Consider the following 10,822-nt stretch of genomic DNA (forward strand, 5'->3'; position numbering starts at 1 on the left):
TGGACCGATTTAGACATCTTCAGCGCAGGCAACTGTTGACAGTAGATTATTAGCCTAGTGTATGTTATTCACCATTCAGTCTACACATGAATAGATGTCCCCAGCAGCATATTTCCCTATTTTCAATTCCTGTTGATTCTCAACTTCCCCTCCATTCAAGCTTCTCTGAAGTGTCATCTGGCATAGAACCGTGACAGATCAACTTGGGCCTCCCCACATTCTAGAAAGGGAAAGGCTGCATTTGAATTCAGGAAACATTGCCACCCAAGACCCCTCTTGCAAACCATAAAGCAAATGAGTTCATGCATGGTATTAGGACTAATATTAGCATGAGATGTTGTTTTGTAGACTTTATGAGGCAACCACATAGAACAGAGCAAAAAGTATAACATTGGGGCACAATGAGATTGTATCTTCCTCTCTTGGTTTGGAAATTGTTGTCATGGTCCATACCTCTTGAGACTGCAGCTGGTTTGGTCTCATCACTGCAACACAGTCCGAATGTTAATAGATTTGCACCCACTGGTTCTTGCTAATGCCTGCCAATTCCCACATTCCCGCAAAGGCTCACCGGTGCAACAAATTGGATGAAAACAATCAGGAGTTTTTATGTGAATGTATAATATCTGCTGATTTCACCAGAGGTGGCTGGTCTGAGGAGCTATAGGACAGGCTCATTTTAATGGATAGAATGGAATGGAATGGAATCAAACACGTTGTTTCCATGTGTTTGATATGTTTGGTACCATTCCATTGATTCCATTCCAGCCATTATAATGAACCCGTCCTCCTATATCTTCTCCTATAGCTCCTCTCACCAGCCTTCTCAGGGTTACAGGTATAGGCCTAGGATGCTTTATACAAATTGCACATTGCATTTTTTCTCTTCACTGACCAAGATGGAAAATACCATAAAGATGGATTTACAGAATTTCTGCAAACCTACTGATTTATTTTTAGTGTTCTTATGTATAATTTCTGCATTATGGTTCTTTGAAAAATGCCTTCTAAGTGATTTGTTTCATTTTAATTTTCAATTAAGGAAGAATGTTCAGTGTGTTTTTTTTTATGATTGTGTTTTGCTTTCGTGTATTGTCTTGTATAATAAAATGTATTTTAATGTGTATGGATGTGTAATTTAATGTGTATATTGCATTTTGATGTGTAATGTTATGCTAAACAGGGCTCATCTGGAAAAGAGACATTGGTCTCAGCATTGACTCCCTATCAAAAAAAAAAAATTCCAGGAATGACCAACGATTCTGTAAAAACAATAAAACACACACACAAAAACAACTGCTACGGCAGTCATAATTGTTGGTAAGGACAGACAAAAATTGATATACTGTAGGCCTATGCATATCAGAATCAGACCTGTTTCTTTGTCCCTTTGAAATACACTTCCCCTTTACGAATAACAAATCACCCATGCAATATACTGTGTAATTTATGTTAAAAATGGTAATGCCAAAATGTATGCATTTAGAATATTTGGGAGATGCAATCTTTGTGTTTGTGTAACTCTGCTGGAATGCAAGACACCTGGTTTCCTCGATTTCAACACCCTCTAGTGGGTAATGGAAACCACCATGAACCTTCATTTATTTATTTAGAACTTTCATTATTTCCACAGTGAGGTCACATGATGCTGAAATAGATTCTGAATAGACTGAGATCCCTGGAGGAGAGACTTGGATGAACATGGGTGAATATTAACATGAGTGAACATTTAAATCATATATCACATTAACCCTATATATAGATTCCTCTCGCTTCTTATTTCTCGTGTTTTATTTATATATACACTGATTGTACAAAACACCTGCTCTTTCCATGACAGACTGACCAGGTGAATCCAGGTGAAATCTATGATCACTTATTTATGTAACCTGTTAAATCCACTTCAATCGGTGTAGGTGAAGGGGAGGAGACAGGTTAAAGATGGATATTTAATTATTGAGAAATGGATTGTGTATGTGTGACACTCAGAGGGTGAATGGGCAAGACAAAAGATTTAAGTGCCTTTGAACAAGGTATGGTAGTATGTGCAGTCACACTTGTTTGAGTGTGTCAAAAACTGCAACGCTGCTGGGTTTTTCACGCTCAACAGTTTACAGTGTGACTCAAGAATGGTCCACTACCCAAAGCATATCCAGCCAACTGGACACAACTGTGGGAAGCAGTGGCGTCCACGTGGTCCAGCATCCCTGTGGAATGCTTTCCACACCTTGTAGATTCCATACCTTGACAACTTGAGGCTATACTGAGGGCAAAAGGGGGTGCAACTTAATATTAGGAAGGTGTTCCTAATTTTCTATACAATCTGTGTGTGTGTGTGTGTGTGTGTGTGTGTGTGTGTGTGTGTGTGTGTGTGTGTGTGTGTGTGTGTGTGTGTGTGTGTGTGTGTGTGTGTGTGTGTGTGTGTGTGTGTGTGTGTGTGTGTGTGTGTGTGTGTGTGTGTGTGTGTGTGTGTATATACAGTTGAAGTGGGACGTTTACATACACCTTAGCCAAATACATTTAAAGTCAGTTTTTCACAATTCCTGACATTTAATCCTAGTAAAAATGCCCTGTCTTAGGTCAGGTAGGATCACCACTTTATTTTAATAATGTGAAACATTCCCAGTGGGTCAGAAGTTTACATACACTCGATTAGTATCGATAAAAGTGTTAAACAAACCAAAATATATATTATATTTGAGATGCTTCAAAGTAGCCACCCTTTGCCTTAATAACAGCTTTTCACACTCTTGGCATTCTCTCAACCAGCTTCACCTGGAATGCTTTTCCAACAGTCTTGAAGGAGTTCCCACATATGCTGAGCACTTGTTGGATGTTTTTCCTTCACTCTGCAGTCCAACTCATCCCAAACCATCTCAATTAGGAATATCATTTGAGGTCAGGTGAATGTGGAGGACAGGTCATCTGATGCTGCACTCCATCACTATCCATCTTGTTCAAATAGCCCTTACACAGACATTGAGTGTGTTTGTTAGGTCATTGTCCTGTTGAAAAACAAATGATAGACCCACTAAGCGCAAACCAGATGGGATGGCGTATCACTGCAGAATGCTGTGGTAGCCATGCTGGTTAAGTGTGCCTTGAATTCTTAATAAATCACAGACAGTGTCACCAGTAAAGCATCCCCACATCATCACACTTCCTCCTCCATACTTCATGGTGTGAACCACGCATGCGGAGATCATCCGTTCACCTACTCTGCATCTCACAAAGACACAGCACTCATCAGACCAAAGCACAGATCTCCACCTGTCTAAAGTCCATTGCTCGTGTTTCTTACCCCAACCAAGTTTCTTCTTTTTATTGGTGTCCTTTAGCAGTGGTTCTTTGCAGCAATTTGACAATGAAGGCCTGATTCACTAAGTATTCTCTGAATAGTTGATGTTGAGATGTGTCTTGTTACTTGAACTCTGTGAAGCATTTATTTGGGCTGCAATCTGAGGTGCAGTTAACTCTAATGAACTTATCCTCTACAGCAGAGGTAACTCTAGGTCTTCCATTCCTGTGGCGGTCCTCATGAGAGCCAGTTTCATCATAGTGCTTGATGGTTTTTGTGATTGCACTTGAAGAAACTTTAAAAGTTCTTGACATTTTTCGGATTGACTGTAATTTCTCTTTGCTTATTTGAGCTATTCTTGTCATAATATGGACTTGGTCTTTTACCAAATAAAGCTATCTTCTGTATGCCACCCCTACCATGTCACAACACAACAGATTGGCTCAAACGCATTAAGAAGGAAAGAAATTCCACAAATTAACTTTTAACAAGGCAATTGGCAAGGCAAAAGGTCATTGAAATGCATTCCAGGTGACTACTACATGAAGCTGGTTGAGAGAATGCCAAGAGTGTGCAAAGCTGTCGTCAAGGAAAAGGGTGGCTACTTTGAAGAATCTCAAATATAAAATATATTTAAATTTGTTAAACACTTTTTTGCTTACTACATGATTCCATATGTTATATTTCATAGCTTTGATGTCTTCACCTATATTTTGTAATGTAGAAAATTGTAAAAATTAAGAAAAACCATTGAATGAGTTTTGACTGGTACTGTATATATATATATATATAGTGATACTGTTGATGTTGATTTCTGGGCTGTTCGATAGAGCTTGCGAGTTAAGCATTTCACTGACAATAAATCTTGAACATAAACTATAGCTACAATTAGAAATATTTCAGCATATAGTCTCATTCCAATTACATGGTGATGCTTTGAAGCTGGTACTGATAACCCATAAAAAACACATGGCACAGGGTGTATGTTTGTAAAACAATGCACATCTAATTCCTTGTCTCACAGTTACATCCTTAGAATAGAAGGCTTCGTAGACCCATGAAATTCATAGGCCAAGGCCAAAATGTAATCATTGAAGGGATTTGCCTGCCTACTGATTTAGATTGCCTTGATTTGAACCATTTCTATTTTGAGTACAAAAGTGCATCACTTCCCGTCAAGGATTTGCTGATCACTACTACAATCAACTTAATCAGAAATGTCTTTGAAAATTACAGTTACATTGTTGCATTTATGAATGGATGGAAAACTTTAACTGTAAATAAGTATGTTATTCTGCGGTGGGGTTTAATGGTGGTTGGCATCCAATATGTTGCAGTAGCCCCTAACTGGACTATAGGAAATACAAAAAAACTTCCAAAGAACCCTACACTCAATAAAAACCCACTACCCCATTCCACTACTTTGACCCTATCTGCTCCTGCACCATGCCAATGGCCTGGGAGGACGGGACACCACCAGTCAACACACCCTGTAACTCTTCTGAAGTCTGACACCACAACATCTACTGTCTGTGATTTACGTTAAATTGCTATGAACGCTAAGAAGCCAACATTACTGATGCATATACCACTTGTTGGCGTATCCCTCTGTGCTGGCATAGATCTACTAATGCCTCAGCATACAACACCTTCTGCAATACTCTGACTTTGGCCACCTCAAACTGCTTCTCTCACACCGGACACTTCTGATCTCCAGCACCATGTCCACTACTACAATTAGCACATATATATTATTTCCCCAATACTACACATTCCTTTGTATCATGATTTTCTGCACACTTCTCACACCTAGGAACTAACCTCCTACACACTGCTGCCACATGCCCATAAGCTTGATACCTGTAACAACGTAATGGGTTTGGCACAAAAACATCCATTGGATAACTGAAATATCTAAAAATCACTTTGTCAGTCAAAGAATCAACATTAAAACTCAAAACAACAGACAACAACTCCTCTGTCTCACCACACGCGCCACCGTGCCTACGTTGCACCAACTGAGCATCACAAACACTGGGAATCTTCCCATTCAGCTGGACCACCTTCACATTTACTGCTACCCCAATAATCACTCCTTTCAATGGTGCCCTGTTCCTAAGAGCAAAGCATTAAACCGATCTTGCCCTGAGTTGCATGACATGGAGCACCTGCTCCCGCTGGGTGGAAGAAACACACAAATATCACGACTCAACTCCTTTTCCATCAAGCCTGAAACCACAAATGGATCCGCCAAAAGGTAAGGATCCACTTTCTCCATAAATCTCACTCCTACTAGACCAGATTCTACTTTGTCATTGATGCCAGGTTTGGGCTCCGACCTATTCACCACACCTTCCACTTCACTTATCTTGCCATCACTCACTTCCATTTCACCTCCAACACTCAACTTGGCATACTGCTCACTCTGTACTTGACACCAATTTTCTTCACCCCATCTCCCTTTCATCCGCAATCTTCATCAAATTCAACCTCTGCTTTCCTCATTCACTTCGACGCCTTCTTCCTCTTTTTCCTCTTCCATTCCTCACAGCTAAAAACAGAATACTGTCTCCTGCAGCTTTGGTAGCGGCAGTAAATCCCCACACTCATAACAGATGTTCCTGTTGTTCCCGCTTTCCACTCTACTGTGCCCACAAAATCCATGCTCCTGGATCCGCCCCTGCTATGTAGTTAGCTAACGTTAGTTAGTGGTAGTTAGCAAGATGCTAGCTACAACACAGACCCCAGTGACATTCCTGCTTGGCCTCACTTGGAATAAAATGCACTTTATCTGCCAGGAATGTAACGAATATCATTGGCATGTGTTGCTAGGAAAATACAGCAGGCAATCTATCTGAATCGCTTCTTCTTTTTTAGTGAAGAGGCGATGAGAAAGGCTGGGACTGCACACACGAAGTCCAGCAATGATATGGAGAATCATGTTTATGTCAAAGCCAAATATTGTGTAAGTGAACATTTTAAATTACACACACACCTAGTAATCTCACACATTTCATCATGGATCATCAGACTACTCTGTAACATTGTATATGAGTAACTGGAATTATTGTTAAATAATGATGACCATCTCTCATCTAATAAGTATGTTATTGTTTACTTCTGAAAAAGAAGAATTCTTGTTCCTAGTAGCAAGGTTGATCATTCACTTAAGGGATATTCGTACGAACCCTACATACCTTTTCTATCTGCTATGTAGTTCTGGTTCACGTTCAGATTTTTCGAGACAGCTATTCTGTTAAGTCGAGTTACGTAATGGACTGTGTTTTGTTTTGCAGGTAAAAAGGCGCAAGGAGGTCCTGGGCCCTGTTTCAGAAAGCGGGTTTAGAGTTAGTTGACTCAGAGTTTAAGGAAACTTTGGGTTTTCGGTTTCACAAAGCCAGTTCAGCTTAACTCTGAGTCAGTTACTATGGCAAGAGCTAACCTGCTCACTGGCAGGTTTTCTTCAACTAACCCTGAGTTTATCCTCCTCTTTAGCTGAAGCCTGCAGACTGAAGGATGTGTCAGACAGGAGGTGTCATCTACTCAGACATTGTGTGTCCTTTTCTTGAAGAGCCAGTTGATATTGAAGTACAAATACTCAGCAGAAATCTCAGTCGGGAAGAGGGTGATTAGACCCCGCTTTGATGTTTTATCATTCCCTGATGATGATCTGTTTGAGCGTTTCCGTTTTTCTGCCCAATTGATCATTCATCTGAACAATTTTCTCAGGCCTCATATTGTTCATGTGACACATCGTGAAATGCTCTCAGTTCGGAAAACAAATTCTTTGTGTTGCACTTTGTTTTTTTTTGCCATGGGGGGTTTCTATATAACCACGGTGACGCTGAGCATATTTCCAAGGCAACCGTCTGTTGGGCTGTCAGAAATGTGACTCTTACACTGAAACGTTTACTGTACACTTCTGTGGTGTTCCCCAGTATCAGTCTAAGCAATAATTACTTAATTTAGTATGAAGCTTTGAGACTTGATGCACTAATCAGTTAATTTGATATATTTTAGGATTTCCAGGTGTGATTGGCTGCATAGATAGCATTCATATTCCTATCACAGCTCCTTCAGTAAATGAAGAAGAATATGTGAATAGGAAGTCTTTCCACAGCATTAATGTGCAGGTAGGCTTAAATGGTAGCCTTTGGCATTCCAAATGAAAGTTACATCAGAATACAGCGACTGCAGCTAATTACTGTTCTGCACTGTGAAGATCATATGTGATGCAGCCCACATCAGCCACGTGGAAGCAAAGTGGCCTGGGTCTGTGCATGACTTGCACATTTGTGTATACACTGAGAGCTAGATTTGCCCGTGGTGAGTTATATATATGTATAGCTATATCCAATAGTTTCCTCCTAATGCAAGTGAAAATGTTGACTGTATCCTCGTATTATCATAGGAGAGTTCGATGGTTACTTGCTTGGTGACAGAGGGTACCCCTGCCAGCCCTATTTGCTGACCCCTTACCCTTACCCTTACCCTGATCCTTAGCCCGGCTCGTAGCAACGTTATAACTTGGCTGCAGGACACGAGCCAGGATAGAGATGACCATTGGGATGCTCAAGGCCCGGTTCCAGTGCCTTCGTAGGCTCAAGGTCACCCCAGAAAGGGCATGTGTCATAATTGTGGCATGTGTGATTCTCCACAACATTGCTACAATTAGAGGAGATCAATCTCCTACTCAACCAGTGAACGATCCTGATAATGATCCTAACCACCCCGCTGACGCATGAGATGGAAGAGCAGTCAGAGACACAATATGCTACCATCATTTCTGATTGATCCATCACCTCCCCAGTGTCAAATAAAGACAATATGTCTTTCTTTTTTTGAAGTCTTTATTTCCTGCAAGTACAAATGCAATACAGTAATTCATATTTTTATGTTGTTCAAACAAGTAAAATCATCCACCTGTGGGGACCACACCCACCTTTAACTGATGTTCTACCTGTGGGCACCACATCCACCTTTAACTGATGTTCTACCTGTGGGCACCACACCCACCTTTAGCTGATGTTCTACCTGTGGGCACCACACCCACCTTTAACTGATGTTCTACCTGTGGGCACCTCACCACCTTTAACTGATGTTCTAGCAGTTGTATTTCTATTTTTATCTTTTGCATCTGCAGCCTTATGTGGTCAATTTCTAAATGACATTTTTCCATTTGTTTCTGTAAGTACACCTTGTACAGCTGTTTCACAGGGAGCTATAGGAACACAAAAAAATGACATTGAATTTCACAGTGCCAGGTCTACTTAGTTCCATTGTAAGTCATGGGTCAATGCTGAACAACAACTTACTGAGGTAAGTTGTGCTGTGGAGGTGGAGGGACCCTCTTCCTCATTGTAATTTCCAGCATTGCTCTGTTAGAAAAAAAGAAGGTGCAAATATTATTATGGTACAACACTATCATCAACTGTTAGATGTTATTTTTAAGGTGTAAACCTCAATAGGCGTCTCTGTATCTTCCCTCTCTGTGGCAGCTGACAAGGTGTCTTCATCCTTCTGTAATGAAAATTCAACAATTTGGGTGTTCTACTCTAACCCGTTATAAAATCTGTGGAGTATCAAGAGTACTTACAACTGCATGGATGTCTGTTATGGCAGAAGGCTCCACCAGACAGATGACACCATCAGTAACTGGTAGAAGATGAAGATTAGACAGTTAAATTATAACTTTACCCAGAAAAGTTCCCCACCTAATATGAATTTTGTTTTTACAACAGTGTGCAGGCCACATAAAAAGCACACATATATATATATATATATATATATATATATATATATATATATATATATATATAACTCTGAGTCACCTTAAAATAGATTATGATGTCTGAAGGACAATTAAGAATCTGAAAAAGTAACAGCAGTCAATTACAAAGAATTGTACTGCTACAAGAAAATCAGTGTGCCAAGTTGTGTCATAGATGGATGGGTGGGAGTCACTGAGGTGACACTGGCAAAAGGATGAATGTACATATAATTCATTTTAATAACTAACCTCTTATGTAGGCCCTTGTGTCCCTTCAGCCTCTGTGGGTGGTGGTAGTGGTGGATCCCCAACTGTTTTTCAGCCCTCAGCCTTTTTTATATTGGCAATAATGGAGGACGAATTCGAACACACACACACACACACACACACACACACACACACACACACACACACACACACACACACACACACACACACACACACACACACACACACACACACACACACACACACACACACACACACACAAACGTAATAAATATGTTGAATAAGTGGAACACTCAAGATAAAAGCAATTTTTTGTTGTTCTTTTGCTGCTGCTACTGTATTTTTTTTTCTTCTTGCATACACATTCATTAATATTTTTAACTCAACTGGGGTGAAGTAGGAGGTTTGAGACCTTTTTTCTCCTGTTGCCATGATGAATCATGTCATTTAATAAATTTCCCAAACGCCACTTTACCACTCTATATTGCTATAGAATGTTCACAAATGTCTTACTATACGTCATTCACAAACATTCTATGAATTTATGAAAATGTGAACAGGGCACCGCTCAAAGGGGTGTTCAGTGGGTTAGTGTTGAGTGTAGAGGTGGCTCAAAGGAAAAATAACATTCCTAGTGTTTGTGACGCCCGCCGTTTGATGATCCATAGACTCAGTGGCAATGGCGAGACTGAGAATAAACTGTCTGTTTTGTAGATTTTTGACACAGAGTTTCTATCTGATGAGGTCAGGTTAGGTTGCTATTCTGCTATGAAACCTCTACGGTGCTTTGGGTGTCAAGGATTCGGACATGTTGCAGCAATGTGTAGAAGGGAGACCCCAAGATGTGAGACATGTGCAGGAGGACATAGAGGTAGTGTACAGTTGGGATAGAGAAAGCACTGTGTGTCAACTGTGGGTGCACCCATGCAGCTCGGGATCCGAAGTGCCCTGTGAGAAAGAGAGACAGGTTGAGACCGCCAGAGTTTGAGTGTGGCAGTAAGTTTCCTATGCTGAGGCATCGAAGAGAGTAGAGGATAGCCCAAGCGTGAGTGATTAGACTGGGAGCCCCCCCAGTGAGTAGGCCTGAAGAGTAAGGTTTAGTAAGGTTTGATTTCTTGTGTTTATAGCCATGGTGATCAACTGCACTGTACTGATGGAGTGGGAATCACAGGAGATAGCTGTGGAAGTTGCAGCAGCATAGTTTTCCCCTAATGGCCTTTCCTATGCCCTATATGAACTTGTTCTTTCCCTTTGTTATTATTCTGAAGAAGGCCGTTGAAGGCTGAAACGTTAATCTTTTATTAAACGTGTCTAATAAAACTATGTATTTTTATGGTGAGCAAGGTTGCGCCATTTCCTCTCCAAGGTTGCAGCAGCAGATAAATATTTTGGGTGTGAGAGGTTTTAGTGCATAAGATCTACAGGAAGTTGAGAGAAGGGGTTCCATCATCCCAGGTCGACAGCCTGGCACGACCATTTAGGTCCAAGTATTGGGATGGGGTGGTGGGTTTTGGGGATAGTGTATA

The sequence above is a fragment of the Oncorhynchus keta genome, chromosome 13 (genome assembly GCF_023373465.1).
Source record: "Oncorhynchus keta strain PuntledgeMale-10-30-2019 chromosome 13, Oket_V2, whole genome shotgun sequence".
Taxonomy (NCBI): domain Eukaryota; kingdom Metazoa; phylum Chordata; class Actinopteri; order Salmoniformes; family Salmonidae; genus Oncorhynchus; species Oncorhynchus keta.